Consider the following 17,184-nt stretch of genomic DNA (forward strand, 5'->3'; position numbering starts at 1 on the left):
CCCGACATGCGTCTGCAGTGTGCGGCTCAGCGCATCGGGGGCATACTGTGGTGTTTGTACATACACTCTTGATGTGACCAATTTTCATGCAGTTATGGCACTGGAGTGGTTTAGGGACAAATGGTCGAACAGGATGTCGGAAGTGTCCCACTTTGACATGCGACGGAATGGAATCTCCTTTGAACATTATCTTTACACATCGGGTGTTTCCGAGGCGAAGTACATTCGCGATGAGAACTCCTTCGTTCGCTGGTTTTATGAGAGTTGGGAGGTCCGAGTTTGCTATGGCCAAATCAATGTCGTAGATTACTCCCGCCGTGCAGGCACCGTCCATTGGAATAACCGGTCGTACTTTGATGCCTCCCAAATCTGATACTCTGCGAAGCTTGTCTATGGCGCTGGCAGTCATTGTGTCCACAGCTAGAATATTCTTCCGCGTGTTCACCCGGATATCCTTAATGTCGTTTGGTGCTACCCCCTCAAAGTACATAGAGAGAGCTTGCCTGTTTACTGCTCGAAGGCTGATGGTGGAGTCCTCGGGCATGAAGAGGATGGTGTGCGGCCAGCATTCTCCTTTTGACTGAGACGTTAATGTCCCTGCTGGTGAGGACGACTTGATACTTCTTCTTTTGGCCTTCCTGCTTCTCACGGTCTCGAAGTCGTCATCCGACGAGTCGTCGCCAGTGGCCGAGTACAGTTCCGTGTCCTCGCTGGTGCTCGAACAGGTGCTTCGTTTCCGCGACGAGCTTGCCAAAGGTGGTCTATGGTCGGACATAGCCGCAGAAGGCTCCACGTCCACAGCCATGATGCAGTGACTATCACCGTTGGCCTCACTGGTTCTGGGCCAGGCGCGCTGATTTACCGAGGAGCTCGCCATAGCAGACCTCTGGCTGGGCGGACCAGTGGATGACTCCGCGTCCGTCGCCTTGGGGCAGGGAGCAGCGTCTCCCGTAGAAAGCGAAAAACTTGATAACAATGCTCGGAGCCGAAAGCAGAAACGTTCTATGAAGAGACACTTCGTCGTCGTCTCCCCGGTGGGGAAATAAGGGTCGAAAAGAGGATAGAGATAGAGAGATATAAAATAAATTATAAAGAATGGCATGGCTTGCAGTGAAGAAAAAAATGCATACCGTGCAGAAAAACTCTCACAGTCGTCGCGAGGACAATTCCATTACTTTCCTCGGCTACAAGCAGCGGGGTTGCTCCTCCGCAGCACGCGAGTGTAAGTAGGCGGGGGTTGCTGGAAGCCTCGCTCCAAGCGTGCGAGCTTCACGTTCTGCTCCCGAGCCCTGCACGCACACCGGAATCCACGAGCAGGTGGTGCAGTTCTCACGCCCGTTCGAACGGACGGTCCCTGTCATGGTTTCGCAAAACAGAAAGCGAGTCGGTGGCGCTTGCGCGAGATGCGTTTGAAGAGTGGATAGAGGTGGCTCGCAACTCCGAGTTCCGTAATGTGTTTAAAAATAAATCAGTAATGCGGAACAGGTGTGCGCGAGATCTGCACTCTGTATTTTGCCCGATTTCAGCTAGAAAGAGAGTGAAATATTCCGAGAGAGATAGCAAGAGGATGAAAGAGAGAGAGAGAGCAGCGAGAGAAAGAATATACAATTTCTTTTAGAGTGAGAAAGAGAGAGCTAGATTGAGGAAGAGACAGACAGACAGACAGACAGACAGACAGACAGACAGATGATAGATAGATAGATAGTAAAACAGAATGAGGGAGAAAGGGAGAGAGAAATCGAGAGCGCAGTGGAGGAGGCGGGAGGAAAGAAAAAAAGGAGGATATGCAGTTTCCTTTGGAAAGAGGGTGAGATGTGGTGAGAAAGAGAGAGACAAATGATAGATAGATAGATAGATAGATAGATAAACAGAGAAAGAGAAAAAGGGAGAGAGAAAGAAAGATGAGAGAAGGAGATGGGAGGACAAAAAAAGAGAATATAGTATCCTTTAGAAAGAGGGCGAGATATGTTGAGAAATAGATAGATAGATAGATAGATAGATAAATAGATAGATAGATAGATAGACAGATAGACAGATAAATAAATTGAAGAAAACGTGTCTTTCTTGAGAAAAAGAGAGAGAGAGAGAGACAGTTAGACAAAGGCCATCTTGGATGTATACTAAGTTCCTACCGTGACCCTGCGTTGTTGCTCGCTTAAAAGAGGCGGTGATGCTGTTGGACCTATTGTTTAGGACCTCCCTTTTTTTGCATTACTAAACGTGTTCTCACAGGCTTTCTGCAGCCTTGTTTGTCCGGAGGAAGAAGTGTCTCGGTGTTTTTAGTAACAGATAAGTGAAAGGTGGCTCCGAAGCTTCTCGCGTGCTGTCGAGTACGCGTGCGTCGTTGTAGCGCAGCCGTCGATCCATCGTCGAAGAAACATCTTCCTCCACGCACGAAATTCTGGCGGGATTATGTGGAGTGGAGAATATTGACGCCCGTGCGTACATAACATGTTCGCAGATGCTCGGTTCTCTCGGAAATGCGGGATTATGTTGCACCGTCCACGGGCGCTTGCTGCACTCTTTCGAAACAAGCTAACGCGAAACGAAAATCCTCTCTGCGCAGGCGAGACGAGAGAAGTGCTTGCGGTGCCTCCGGACGAGGCGCAACGTACAGGCGCAAATACTTCATGCACGTACAGTACGACGAAATTGGAGAAGGCTGTGTTAAAAAAAAAAACGCATTTCTAGGCATTTGTTTGTCTTGTACGATAACGATATCGTTGCTTCATTGAAAGCGCGTAGTGTGGCCATTATCTTCTTCACAAGAAATTAACGAAGGGCTCGTGGGGACAAAGAAAAAAAAAAGATCGCTGCGCCAAATGGATCATAGCGTTTGCCCGAGACAACAGTTAGATTAACGCGCGCGGAGTACTCAGGCTACCAATGTCGAACGTGCTCAGTATAGCAACGAATCATAGACTAAGACTTTCACCTGAACCCTGCTGCTAACAACATTCAGGATACCGTATTTATACTTCGCGCGCATTTCAATGGGGTTTTTGAAGGAAAGCCCGAATTGCTGCTTTGTCCGAACATCTATCTATCTATCTATCTATCTATCTATCTATCTATCTATCTATCTATCTATCTATCTATCTATCTATCTATCTATCTATCTATCTATCTATCTATCTATCTATCTATCTATCTATCTATCTATCTATCTATCTATCTATCTATCTATCTATCTATCTATCTATCTATCTATCTATCTATCTATCTATCTATCTATCTATCTATCTATCTATCTATCTATCTATCTATCTATCTATCTATCTATCTATCTATCTATCTATCTATCTATCTATCTATCTATCTATCTATCTATCTATCTATCTATCTATCTATCTATCTATCTATCTATCTATCTATCTATCTATCTATCTATCTATCTATCTATCTATCTATCTATCTATCTATCTATCTATCTATCTATCTATCTATCTATCTATCTATCTATCTATCTATCTATCTATCTATCTATCTATCTATCTATCTATCTATCTATCTATCTATCTATCTATCTATCTATCTATCTATCTATCTATCTATCTATCTATCTATCTATCTATCTATCTATCTATCTATCTATCTATCTATCTATCTATCTATCTATCTATCTATCTATCTATCTATCTACGAACAAACTCTGACATTCGTGATCTGACTCCGACACCACGGCCAGTTTTCATCGCATCACGGAAACCATTGTGGAACTCCCCTTTAAACAGATTCACAATAAAGGGAAACGAAACTAGGTTAAACTGAGTGCACGCTTTTTTTTCAAACCACAATAAAAAGCGCGAAACTGAACTTGACTAATTGGTGTGGTTTTTAGACTTTTTTTCAAGCAGATAAAATCAAGTTCAACGAAGAAGAACGTGCTAGAACGTTCAGGGAATCCTGAAAAGGTTCCATTTATTCACCAGCTGTAGCCGGCGACCACTCATTCAGCCACGTGCCGTGGAAAGTTCCACGGCTTTTCTATCAAGGTTTCCACCAACCGGCTCCAATTTTTTTTTGTCTCGACACTGGTCGAGCGTTCTGTTTAGTTCATTGCCAGAAACCACCACTATTCATTGCTGCCTAGGGCAATGGATCGCCAGCGTTCATATCGAATTTGCTTGTTTTTTGTTTTGTTTTTAGTATCGAGATAGCGATTATATGTGGAAGATCGAGGTACGCTAACCGTGCCGGCTCTGCCGAAGTCTAACTGTAATGTAGTAGCTTCGACGGCGCATTTGTAGTACGAATGGTGAAGCGGTATGAACGAGGCATCGACGCTTAACTCGGTGGTTGAAGATAGCGGTTGAAGTATCCGCTGGCCACTGCTGGCACGCAAGCACCGTGTGCTCGCACTAAGTGCGCTAACGCTTTTGATAAGAATCTACGTGTGTGGTTTTGTCGAGGCCGTAAATGTAAAGTATCGGTCATTTAATAAGGAGTTTTAAAATAACGTAAGCGAAGCTTTGCGTTAGCGTCTGCGGCCACTGCGCATCCATCGTACGCTAACCTCTTGTGGGCTAACTTAGCGTGCGCTTTTTTGGAAACTTCCTGTGTGCTCGCTAAAGCCGACGTCTACCACTGGAGTCTCGTCTCATGCCCCTGAAATAGGTACGCGCGTTGCACAACTGGCGTTGCTCACTGCGCCAGCATCTGTAGCCACCTCGTGGCTGTGAGGACAGTCTTATTTATCGACCTCGCATACGGTGTTTCTAAGATTTCACACACGCGTACTCTGGGAACATTATCCGAGGCTGCTGAAGCTTAATGCTGAATCAATGCTATGATTAACGGTAACTCGGTAACTGTTGGGCGAGTTTATGCGATAGAATTTCTCATGTTAGAAAAGTCTGCCTGCGTGTATAACCAACACTGTGATAACCAACATTGTGCTTTAATGCTAGTTACGGGCTTCGCTAAGATGAAATTTTCGACTACGCACTCCACTTTGGTCAATAAAGAGAGAGAGTTCAAGAGAGAGAGAGAGAGAGAGAGTGGTTTCCGGCGGAAAAGGGGGCAACTGTTGCAGTTGGTGGCGTCGCAACAAAAGCCACCTTAGCAGTCCAGGAAGCCGGAACACTACCAAAATTACGGGGCTACGAAACTTATAGTACCGGGGACGCAGAATGGAAAGTTGCTACATTAGTCGATAACTCAATTACAGCAATTTGTCATCAGCCCATTGAAGAGGCGGATATCCCGCATATCATAACTGAAATAACCTACAAAGGGAGCCATGGAAAGAGCGACTTCATACTTATCTATAGTCCCCCAAGACAAAAGAGAGCAACGTTCGACAAGCTCTTTTAAGAGACAGCAAAGCTGGCGTTAGGGAATTTATTATTCATAGTTGGGGACTTTAATGCCAGGCATGCAAGCTGGGGATATAAGATGCAAGACACCAAAGGCAAGAATATCGCAAGACAAATAGAGAAACTGGAAATGACTCTGTTAACTGACCCTGCAATATCAACGAGGATAGGCAACAGCGTATCCATGGACAAAAGACCGGACTCGACGATAGTACAAAACTGCCACAGCGTGGACTGGTACAACACCCTTGAAAACCTGGGCAGTGATCATTACATACTAAGCACCACAATTCGCACCGGCCGAATCCGCAAACACGTCGGCACAGCCAAAATTACAGACTGGCACGCATATAGAAAAGCGCTAAAAGCGCACGTGACCACCATAGACGACTTGGACGAGTGGTGCAAAGTAATTCGAAATGAGAAGCAAATGTACAGCAAAACCGTCGCCAGAACAGATGATACCCCTGAAGTAGACGCTCACTTTCTCCACCTGTGGGAAGCAAGAAGAAGCCTCACTAAAAGATGGAAAAGGCAAAAGCGAAATAAGAAACTCAAAGCGAAAATTGAAGAAATAACGCAGCAAGCCGCACAGTACGCTAATCAACTCGCGACAGCCAACTGGGAACAATTTTGCGATTCACTGAATGGAACCCTAGGAACAGCAAAGACATGGAATATCCTAAGAGCCATGATTGACCCTCTGAAAACTAAACGTGAAGGACAAAAATCTCTATAGATTATTGCACACATATCCAGGCACACGAGATGACCTCCTTCAAGACATCTATATTAAGTGTTTCGGCGCCCGGGCCATCACAGCCCCTTACCAGGCTAAATACACTAGGCTTCCAAACTCAGAACTGGATGCGCCTTTCACGCATGCCGAGGTCAGAGCGGCAATCGCCAGCATGAAACGCAACACAGCGCCTGGGGCGGACCAAATCGCCAATGTCATGATTTGCAACATGAATGACGAAGCCATAACAGCGCTTCTAAACTTCATTAACAAACACTGGGTGAATAGCACTATACCACAGCAATGGAAGCATGCTGTAATAATTATGATACCCAAACCAGGAAAGAAATTGGCAATAGAAAACCTCAGGCCAATCTCTCTTACCTCGTGCTTAGGCAAAGTGTTTGAGAGATTAATAAATGCCAGACTTCAACGGCACCTTGAACAAAATAACTTGTTGCCAAACACCATGCTTGGTTTCCGCTCGAACCTTTCGACACAGGACATCATTCTGCTTTAAAGGAGGAAGTACTAACAAATGTTCCAAAAGCAAGAGAAAACATTGTCATGGCCATCGATATAAAAGGCACTTTCGACAACGTAAGCCATAAGGCCATATTAGATGGGATAGCAGCGACAAACTGCGGTCAAAGGACGTACAAACATCTACAGAACTTCCTCACTAAAAGAAACGCTGTTATCAGATTAGGAGAAGACGAATCCCATGTCTTCCACCCACCGAACAAAGGCACACCACAAGGCGCTGTGATCTCGCCTACGCTTTTCAACATAGCCATGATTGGTCTAGCCAAAAAACTGGAAGGTATTCCCGACATCTGACACTCCTTCTATGCGGATGACATCACTATATGGACAACCAAGGGTAGCTTGGCAGAAAAAGAAGAGCGGCTTCAACTGGCAGTTAAAACCATCGAAGATTACACTAAAGAAAGGGGACTTCAGTGCTCAGCAGGCAAATCGAAACTCATTCGGTTCTCCAAGAGTAAAAAGCAGAGGACAGACCCGAGCCTCCGCCTTGAGGTCAAGCTAGACGGCAATAGTATTCCAGAGAAAACAACTGTTAGAATCTTAGGGATGTGGTTACAGTCCAATCAGCGATGTCTCCACACTGAATATGCTTAAACGAACAGCTGAACAAATTGTTCGTATGATAGTTCGAATAACGAACAATCGTGCTGGACTGAAAGAACAAGACGTGCTTCGTTTGGTAAAGAGCTTAGTCATCAGCAGACTAACATACTCGCTACCCTACCACAACATGAATAGAGAGGAGAAAGAAAAAGCAGACAAAATAATAAGGATGGCGTATAAAGCGGCTCTGCGACTACCACAAAGCACTTCAACTGCGAAGCTATTAGCGCTCGGACTTCACAATACATTTGATGAGTTGGCTGAGGCACAAGTAACCACCGAGATTAACCGCCTGCTACAGACGCCAACCGGCAGAAAACTTCTGCAGAAGATCGGCCTCGGCGAACAAGTACAGGCACATGGAAGAGCTAAGGAATTGTCGTGCTCAGTCAGAGCCTGGTACAAAATATGCTTCCTACCGAAGAATATGGACACAGTTTTACATGCTTGAAGACGTAAAGCAAGAGCAGCTTACATAGATAAAGAGACAAAGTATTTGAATACGGCGAGATTTACTGACGCTGCACCATATCAGGCAAATGCAAAGAACATGGTGGCCGTGGTCACAGACCGAAAAGGAAACGTCACAAGTTGTGCCTCCATAGCCCAAGCCTCTATCACAGAAGCGGAGGAGATAGCGATCGCGCTGGCAATCAAGGAGGGCAGGGAGCGAAAAGCCGCAATGACAATAATCACAGATTCGAAGGCTACATGTAGAAATTGCGAAAAAGGTAGAATATGTATGAAGGCCTTCGAAATTCTAACCAAAGCTCATAAGGACTTCCCAATTGAATACACCCAAACCATTATCTGGGCGCCAGGGCACGAGGGCGTCACCGGGAACCAGTTTGCGGATGAGGCGGCTCGAGGCTTCACAAATTACCGAGCTTCCTTGCACACTGCAATAGAGGATCCAACGCCCCTATACCCTACCTTTGGTACAATTCTTCAGTATTACAGGGACAATAGAAAAGTGTATCCAGCACTGCATAAGAAACTCACAGCAATAGAATCGGTGGCATTACGCAGAATCCAAACAAACACATACACGAACTTACACAGGCTGCATGTATTCTACCCCACAGCATACAGAGATATATGTCCGTGGTGTGGGGCCACACCAACTCTGTTTCACATCACGTGGGAGTGTACGCATCACAATGAAGAACACCACAACATGAACAACACAGAGGAACAATGGGAGGCGCTGCTGTCCAGCTCAGCCATTGTTAATCAGCGCTGGCTGGTCCAACGGGTAGAGATGATGGCTAGGGAAGCGGAGCCCTGGAATAGGGGCCCGACCATTTGGAATGCTCCACGTTATGCACAAATAAAGTTTTTTTCTCTCTCTTTCTCTCAAGCCGCCTCATAAATGCTCCATTATCTTTCCATTCATTATGCATGTATTGCGCATTAAGAGTAAAATCACTCGTAGGCTCTCTGTAACAAACACACAACTATTTTATACATTATTATCTGTGTCATCACTATATACGCTCCCGGTGAAATTACAATGATAGGATTGAAAATTTGAGCTTCTATAATTGAAAGTTCATTTGACAAGTATACTATGTCATTTATTCAACCTTATTCTTGAATACTCAGCGTTTGACTTATTCTTCTTGTGTTCACCATTAGTATGATTGTTTTCAGTATCCACTTGCTGCTGAATTTCTCCTTGGAATTGAAGTTGAAAATTGAAATTAGAATTTTATTCCGCAACAAGAGCACGTTACAAATTGACAGCATGTCTGAAAAAAAAATAACAACGCAAATAGCACAGACAGTTGGTTGTTGTTGTTGTTGTTCATCGTACCTGAGCGTGTTGTCCGGCTAGTTAATTCTGTTTAGCCCACGACTTAAGCTATGTTTTGCGCAAATCTTAATAACTTGCTACCGTATAAGTGAACTGATATAAAACCGTCACGTTTTCCCCACTGCATTTGTGTTCTCAGCGTCACATTTATGTGGTCTTCGTTGCGGCGTAAGTTAAAATCAGATAATGCAAAGTACAGACTCATTCTCTCCGGACAAACCCTTTATTTTATTTGGCTTACCATAGAATAAGTAGGCATCTATTATCTAGAAAAAAAAACACAGAAAACTTGAACGTGAAATGAGGGGGAAGCAAATGTACTATTGACCGCGCGCCTTTCTTTTCGGAAAGCGCAATGGATTACAAACGCATTCGCTACTCTCCCTACATAGGTAGGCAAAACTGTCGTATACTCTACCACACTCCTCGCGCATTTGTGTACAAGGGGCCTTTCTCGCGCGTAAACACGCCTCAAAAGAAAACAAAGAGGACGCGGAGGGAGGATAACAAATGAAATAAAAACAATAAACTAAACGAACAAGTAATAGTAGCGTCGCAGTGTTCGGAATGCATAAACACCGCCAACGGTTACCGGACGACTTGAAAAATTCAAACAGATTTTGGCTACGTCCCACGCGTAATAAATGCATTCAGCAAAGGACGCGTCTCTCTTTGCAACACAGCGGAACTGTTAACCTAGCTTTGAAGGTGAAGCACTGTTCGAGTGAGCCGCAGTTGCCTCGGGCTTCGAAAGAGGTCGCTCCATTCTTCCTTTCTTGTTTCTCATGGCAAGCGCAAATTGCGTTAAAGAGATAGCAGCAGAAAGAAATGACAGATGCAACGTTTCGAGGTAAGTTTTGTCCGGGAAACAGCGGAGCTTCACTAGGAGGGAAAGCGAAATTGGTTGAGTAGAAGGCACTCGCCACTTTGGTCCACTTTCACTTACCTGTACACGCGTTAATCGTATCAACGCAAGTGCTACCGCATTAAAAGCCAGCTCTCTCTTTGCTGCCCCCCCCCCTCTAGAGCACTGTTTTCAAAACTTCACGGTTTCAATATGTTAAAACGTCGTCGAGGCGGCTTTAAGGTGCTCCTCTTTTGAGGCGTACCAGTGAACGGGAAGAACTGCTTCAGATGCACTCCAACTCGTCGTAGCGTAGGAGTATCAAGAACAAACAAGCAAAATAGGGAGCCAGTGAAGAGGCAAACACGGTCTTGTTCGCCTATGTTCGCGCTGTTTTGAATATGGAAATGAGGTGTTGCTGTTATCGCTACCGACGCTATTCACAAGCCTGTGCGTCGAGCGAAGACGTAACAGCGGGTTACCGCATTTTCTGTTTGATTACTTGTTTTTTTAGTTTTTTAGTGTCCCCTTTTTTTTGAGCCCAGACCTCTAGCGCTGTTTTGCGTTTTTTTTTTCAAAAGACGAGTGTTACAACTACCCCGCATTTAAGGGTTTGTATACAGGAACAAGAAGGCTCGTCTTTCGCGCGTTGTTGAAAGACGTTGTCGCGTTCGAGAATTTTAAAACTTCCGTTAAAGAGAAAATGAAATAAATATAAGCAAAACCGAAACGGCAAAGCCTATTTTTCTCGCTGAACGTTTAGGCGGGAGATTTCTTTAACACGCTCCATAAGTGAAAAACGAATTTGGGAAGTTTGGAAGATAACTTGCTCAAAAAAGGGCAACAGGTAAACCGGTTTGATATTACACAATTTTATCTTAACGCCTATAGTGCGGTATACGAACAAGACGCATAGTTTGATTCGAGGCGAGGAGACTTCAATCGATGCCGCGAGGAGGGAGGAGGGGAAGTCGCGCGAAATGTCAGTTAAAAAAGTGGAGAAATGACAGTGTTTCAATTAACGCTTGTTCTAATTCATTATGGCTCTTTCTCACGCTGCGTACCACAGATTTTAAATTTACGCATTTGACGTATTGCCGAGGTGTGGTATACCGCGCACAGTCTATGGCTAAACGTGCGAGCACCACTGGCCGCTTTAAGCAGCTGTGACTTCAACATGATAATAATACAAATCACGCAGTAGCCAACAGCATAAGATCAAGGTTCCTGCAATAATATTATCGGTGACATCGAACATTTCATCTGATTGTGCCCGCGGTTGGAGAAGGAAAGAGCAGCCATGGTACGAAGCTTGCAAAAGAGGTTGTCGCACTACAGGCACGGGTATTACGAAGACAAATTTATTGGCTTTTTTTAACGTGCACATTGACAGACAATTGCTACTCGGAGCTTTTATATAGAAGAAATGAAGCCACGAAACAAAGAAATACGAATGATTATATGATATATGTTGCTTTGTAAAAGATTGCCATAGGCAACCTACATGTAAGCGCCGCCTCGGCGCGCCCATGAATGCTCTCTAGATAGCCATGGATGTTTGTGCTTTGTTAACTTGTTCATTGGTTGTTAAGTTATGGTGCTCGACCGCTCACAGGAAAGTCGCGAAAGCAAATCCCAGCCGTGGTGGCCGCAATTCAATCGAATATGATATGACATAGGCCCGTATGCTTAGATTTAGGTGGACGTTAAAGAACACCAGATTTCCGGAATCCCCCACTACGGCATCTGCGGCAATCGTATTATGGTTTTGGGATATAAAACCCTGACGATCAATATATTATCGAACGAACACACCGACAGTAAACACGTAAGTTACCTTTTCGTCATTCATTTCGTCCACAGTAGCTGCTATACAAAGCGGCTGTAGAAATAAAGCGGAAGGAAGGTTGCAAAGAACGGCATCACTTAAGCTGCACGCACACCTTTCAAATACTACCTTTCACAGCTACCCGCTGCTGTATGCTGTTACGGTTCCGGTGCCGCGGCAGTGTTACGGTTACAGTGCTCAGATGCTGACTCAAAAATCGAGAGATCAATTCACATTGCGGCGGTCGTGTTTCAATGGAGGTGAAATGCTGAAGACCCTTGTACTGCGGGATGCCATTGCACGTCAAAAAGACCACACGGTCGAGATTTCCGCAGCCTTTCGCTACGGCGTGTCTCATAACAATCTCGTGGTTCTGGTTCGTAAAAACCCGAAACGCAGGCGCGAGGACTCTTTTGAGTAAGCGACACAGGTGATCACTCATTACGGGCCCTTGAGCTCCGGTGTCAACTAATGCCGTCAACGAAATAACCGTCCACATACACCTCAATCAAGTTTCTAAAGTGGGGAGCGTCAACGGAGGATTTGGATCAGTCGTAATTGATGCAGCAATATTATAATTTACTTTCGATTGATCGATTTGTGGGATTTTAACGTCCCAAAACCACCATATGATTATGAGAGACGCCGTAGTGGAGGACTCCGGAAACTTTGACTACCTGGGGTTCTTTAACGTGCACCCAAATCTGAGCACACGGGCCTACGACATTTCCGCCTCCATCGGAAATGCAGCCGCCGCAGCCGGGATATGAACCCTCGACCTGCGGGTCAGCAGCCATCATTCACTTTTCGCCGCTAAAGTCAAGGCCAGACGCCGCTCCATAGGCGGTTGCAAAGGCTGCAAAATAAATAAATGGAAGTGTGCGTGCGCGAGCGAGTGAACTCGGCCCGCATCTTGTTCTCTGCCTCAGCCGATCAGTACACAGAAGAGGCGTTGTTGAGACGACATCTCTGTTGCCCCAAGGGCGCCTTCGGCAGTGCGGCTTGTATAAGTAGCGGCGTGTGCGAGTCGCGTGCCTTTTTCGGAGCCGCCCACCCACCAACTTCCCAAAACGTGGAACGGAGCTCACCACAACGCAGCTATCGACCACCACTGCGATTGTGGCGCCACCTGAGAAATTTCCGCTTCATCGACTCTAGCTCCGAGGCAGTGCGTTCGATGAGTGGTGTGGAAAGCCAGGCGCTGTGTAAAAGGACACCGAGGAGCGCACCAGGATATATATATATATATATATATATATATATATATATATATATATATATATATATATATATATATATATATATATATATATATATATATATATATATATATATAAACACGAGGAGCGAGTAGGAACACAAAAGGCCTACTTTTTGTGTGCGTCAAACAAATAAAAAAGTATTTTCATTTGTAAGACCCTTTTACCCTTTTTCTTCTATTATCTGGGGGATCCGTGAGGAGAAATTTATATATGAAGTGCCCGTGACGAGGAACAACACGTAAGACCACGTGACAGGCGACGCAAAGGAGTTACCTTACGTGCCACACTTTAAAAGAAAAAAAAAATATCTTAGAGGGTCGAGTTCTGGGGTCGCGACCTCCAATGAACACCTTCGGGCGCGTTGGGGAATTCGGGCCCGGACAAGCAACTCTGGGCGATCCAGCAGGCAAAGGAAACTGCCGGGAGTTACGGTCTCGCCGTTAGCTCCTAAAGGTGGCAGCCCAGCCCAGCAATCTGCCGTAAATGAATAGAGCTTACTTCTCTCTCGAGTTTTAAATTGTCGACACTCTCAGCGTGTAGCTCAAACACAAAGGCGTAACAACTGTCTTGTGTATACCTGTCCCTTCTCTTCGAACGTCCTTCTTTGTGCTTCAGCGGCGCACTGCAAGAATCGAGTCGCTTGTCATTTTTTCGTGGGAAATTACAATTTCTTGCTATCGCAATAATTGCTTCGCCCTTGCGGCGAAACTGACTTTTTTTTCTCTTGCTTTTGGTGGCTACGCGCGTACTTCCTGGTATCATGAATTCAGAAATACGTTGAATGCATACTTAAGTACCTACTTCTCGTCTAGCATACTGGAATAATAGTAGAAACAAGAAAAAAAGATGTAAAAACAGAAAAAAATACAAAAACACCTCTTCTATTAAAATATTTGTTATTTCACATGGAAGTGAATTTACGAACCGCCAAAATACATAAACATGCCGCATCGTGACCGAAGTTTTTACCCTATAGATACCTTTTGCAACATCTCATCTTTTCCATTTAAAATTCGGGATAACAAGACTTCTTCGCGTACAACTAGTCATGGAGAAATCAGGTATGAGTCAGAAGCCTTTGCTATATTGGGCCGTTGTGAAATGAATGAATGAATGAATAAATGAATGAATGAATGAATGAATGAATGAATGAATGAATGAAAGCTTTATTTAAAAAAAGGACGGTTCTGAAGAGCCGTTTTTTATTAGGAATTATTAGGAATTATTAGAAATTTAGGAATTATTAACTGCCCGGCGTCAGCATAATAGTTTAACACCAGTTAGTATTTATCCGTTGCAGTAGACGTTATAAAAGTCGCTATCGCCCGTGTTGGTCGACCGCTTCTAGACAACTCAAAACAGGCCACATGTTATCAATGAAACTCGTGTCCTGTATTCTCCGTCGTGCCTCAACTCCGATTGTGTGATAGTAGTGGATATCAAAAATGAAAAGATTGGTAAAAAAAATATCAAGAGTGAAACTGATATTATCAATAATGTTTTATTCTAGAAATGCCATAAATATTAGAATTTTGCCATAAACGTCTACGTTTATCGCCACGCGTGCTGAAAACTGTCGTGACTTAGGGACTGAAAAACTGCCCACCGCGTGTCAAATACTTATCTGTTAAAAACGAACAAACAAAACTTGTTTTGAAGCGAAAGACAAAAAAATAGTTATAATACTCGTTTTCCTTTGTACAATGTAAAGCTAAGTATATTGAGTGTCTCATAACTAAATGGTAACACGGAAAGCGGCATGAAACATTTATGATAAGAATTTCTGAACCTACGGTGACTGTGAAGTGGTGCGCGCACGAAAGATGCTGCAAAGAGTGGGAAGTAAGCGCGACTGAGCGGTTCGTGCTCTGCCGCATGCAGTGTGTGCGTGCACTCTGTGCGCATGCGCCCTGGCTCAACATTTCCCATCACTTGCCGCTTAGGCAATGCCGCTCCTCTGCATCAACTCTCTCATGCCTCAAACATGTATGTAAGTATGCTAGTTTCAAATAAACTAAGCTACCGTATTGACTCGAATGTAACACGAGTATTTCTTTCTATATTTTTGTTACCTAAAGTAGACCCTCGCGTTATAACCCTGGTCGCGTTACAATCGAGTAAGGGACTTGGAGGACACTTGAGCTTCGTCTTCAAGAGTAGAAGGCGATGGCGTGATGGGGCCTCTTGCGCATCACCTTCTGCATTGCTAGCCTGCCTTCGGTTCTCGGTGCAGGGAAACGAAATGAGTGTGGTTCTAACGTTGGCCATTTTAAGCTATCCTCGAATGCCTACTGCAAGTACAGTTAAGTGCCCGCTACGCCGTAATTCTTCCATTTGCGAATCAACGAAGGGCCAACTGCGCGTCCGAAAGGCGACACGTGAACCAACGCAACTACTTCCTTTGTCGGTCCTTTGGCAGCGGATTAGCCAACTTTGAGTGGTCACACAATACTTTCTCTACTTGAAACACAGCAAATGGACTACGCAACCACTGCCCGAACACTTCGCGTCTCCAGACACCTACTGCTTTACGCTGAAATGACGCCACTTCGCTTTGCCGTTTCTGGCTGCGAGTGGCTTTCCCGAAGTGTTTCTCATATCGAATCGAAATGGCTGTCAACCCTTTTTGCGACAACTGTGGTAGCGAGGAAACATTACAGCACAACATCTACAACTTTCGTCACTACACTGCGCTGAGAACTTAGGTAGCAGCCTCTGTAGATCGCATAGATAGAGACCGATGGTGGTAGAAACCATTCTGGAATGTCGACCTGAGATGTCATGGTGTGTGAAGGCGACAAAGTCGGTGCTAAACTTCTTTAAGGCAATAGACTTACAGCGGTGATTATAGACTGAGAGTGTTTTATTCATGGAGAGGTGTGCCATAATCAGTGTGTTTTTGTCAGGTGTGTCATAATCAGTGTAGGTGTGTTTTAATCAGTGAGGTGTGTCGCTTTCTTCATCTTTAAAACTCCCTCATAGCTTTCCCCGGTGTAGAGTAGCATACCGGTCCTCTTATAGACTGCTTAAAATCTCCACCTTTTCCTTACCATCTGTTCCTTCTTTCTTTTATTGGCAGCGGATAATGTTTAAATATGTCCGAGTGCTTTGCAATTGGTGCTGACACCCACTCGTTGCGTAATTTACATGTTTTGTCGCCTGGCGTGATTCCACGCTTCCCACGAAATCTTATCGTAATTCCTATAGCAGATCGCGAGTGATGTAGGGCGGATCACGAACAGAGCGCTAAGATCAGAGCGAGATCGCTCTCGCCAAATCTGCGATGGGAACGCGTGCACCTCAACTGGAGCAATTGGTACCCACACATCTAGCAAGGAGGCGCGAGAGAGTGCAATGCGTCTTCCTGGTCGTCATGGCTGCCTGCGACTACAGCGAACTAGATCTAGTTCACTATACCGCGACGGAGGGTAAGCACCCAGCCATGACGGGGTGAAAGGCGGGTGCACAGAATTCATCACGCGAACTTCCGGTCGAATCCGCCGATTTCGGAGGAACAAGAATTTTACTCCACGAAGCAATCCGTAACCTGCGGTTGCTCTGAGTCAGCCATGGAAACACACAACGGTTACTCCCGATTCTGCCGTTGGAATGTTGTTGCTCCACTCGGAGCAGAAAAAGTTGATCTGGATCTGTCATTAGAATTCAACATTTAATGCGTTAAGGAGACTCATTTTATTCACATAGTGTTTTTTTTCGAAGCAGTTTCAAACAATGGTGTGGCCTGAGTTCATGATGGAGCAGTGGGAGACCTTGCTCGCCAGCGAGGAAAAGGAAGCCCAAGTGGTGCTCCTGGACGGTGGGCTGCTGAGGCCATTGGAGCCCTGGACTAGGGGCTCCACCCACCTGCTTTTAGCCCTTATTTTATTTTTCCCTCTGTAATAAACATTTTTTCATTCCATTCAATTCGCTGACATCAAAGTTTCTGCGAAATTACCTCATCAATGCCGTGCCGTTAATATGGTTAATTGTGGAGCACGTAAAACGAATAAAACTACGCACGTTGAGCGGATCTACTCTGCTGTGCAGTATCAAGGCTCCTCCCCTAAGCTGCGCAATGCACCGTTTCTTTGCGGGGCTTTTAAGTGCAATTTAACAAATATGGCCTTACTGAAACCGCGAGAAAGAAGCTGTGTTTATAATCTGTGTTTTTAATTCACAGCCTTGATGATTGATTGATTTGTGGGGTTTAACGTCCCAAAACCAC

The 17,184-nt window shown here is 44.8% G+C and overlaps 1 protein-coding gene and 1 long non-coding RNA gene across 2 annotated transcripts in view; one reads left to right on the forward strand and one right to left on the reverse strand.

Moving 5' to 3' along the window:
* Positions 1 to 16,883, forward strand: part of LOC142814279 (uncharacterized) — a 39,974-nt gene extending 23,091 nt beyond the window's left edge. Inside the window, exon 2 of the long non-coding RNA XR_012894897.1 lies at positions 16,683 to 16,883. This is a non-coding gene — a long non-coding RNA (uncharacterized LOC142814279). The remainder of the gene's footprint in view (positions 1 to 16,682) is intronic.
* Positions 1 to 17,184, reverse strand: part of LOC119172659 (neuronal acetylcholine receptor subunit alpha-10) — a 339,242-nt gene that overhangs the window by 72,273 nt on the left and 249,785 nt on the right. The gene's annotated exons all lie outside the window — the stretch shown is intronic.

This window comes from Rhipicephalus microplus, chromosome 4, assembly GCF_043290135.1.
Source record: "Rhipicephalus microplus isolate Deutch F79 chromosome 4, USDA_Rmic, whole genome shotgun sequence".
Taxonomy (NCBI): Eukaryota; Metazoa; Arthropoda; class Arachnida; order Ixodida; family Ixodidae; genus Rhipicephalus; species Rhipicephalus microplus.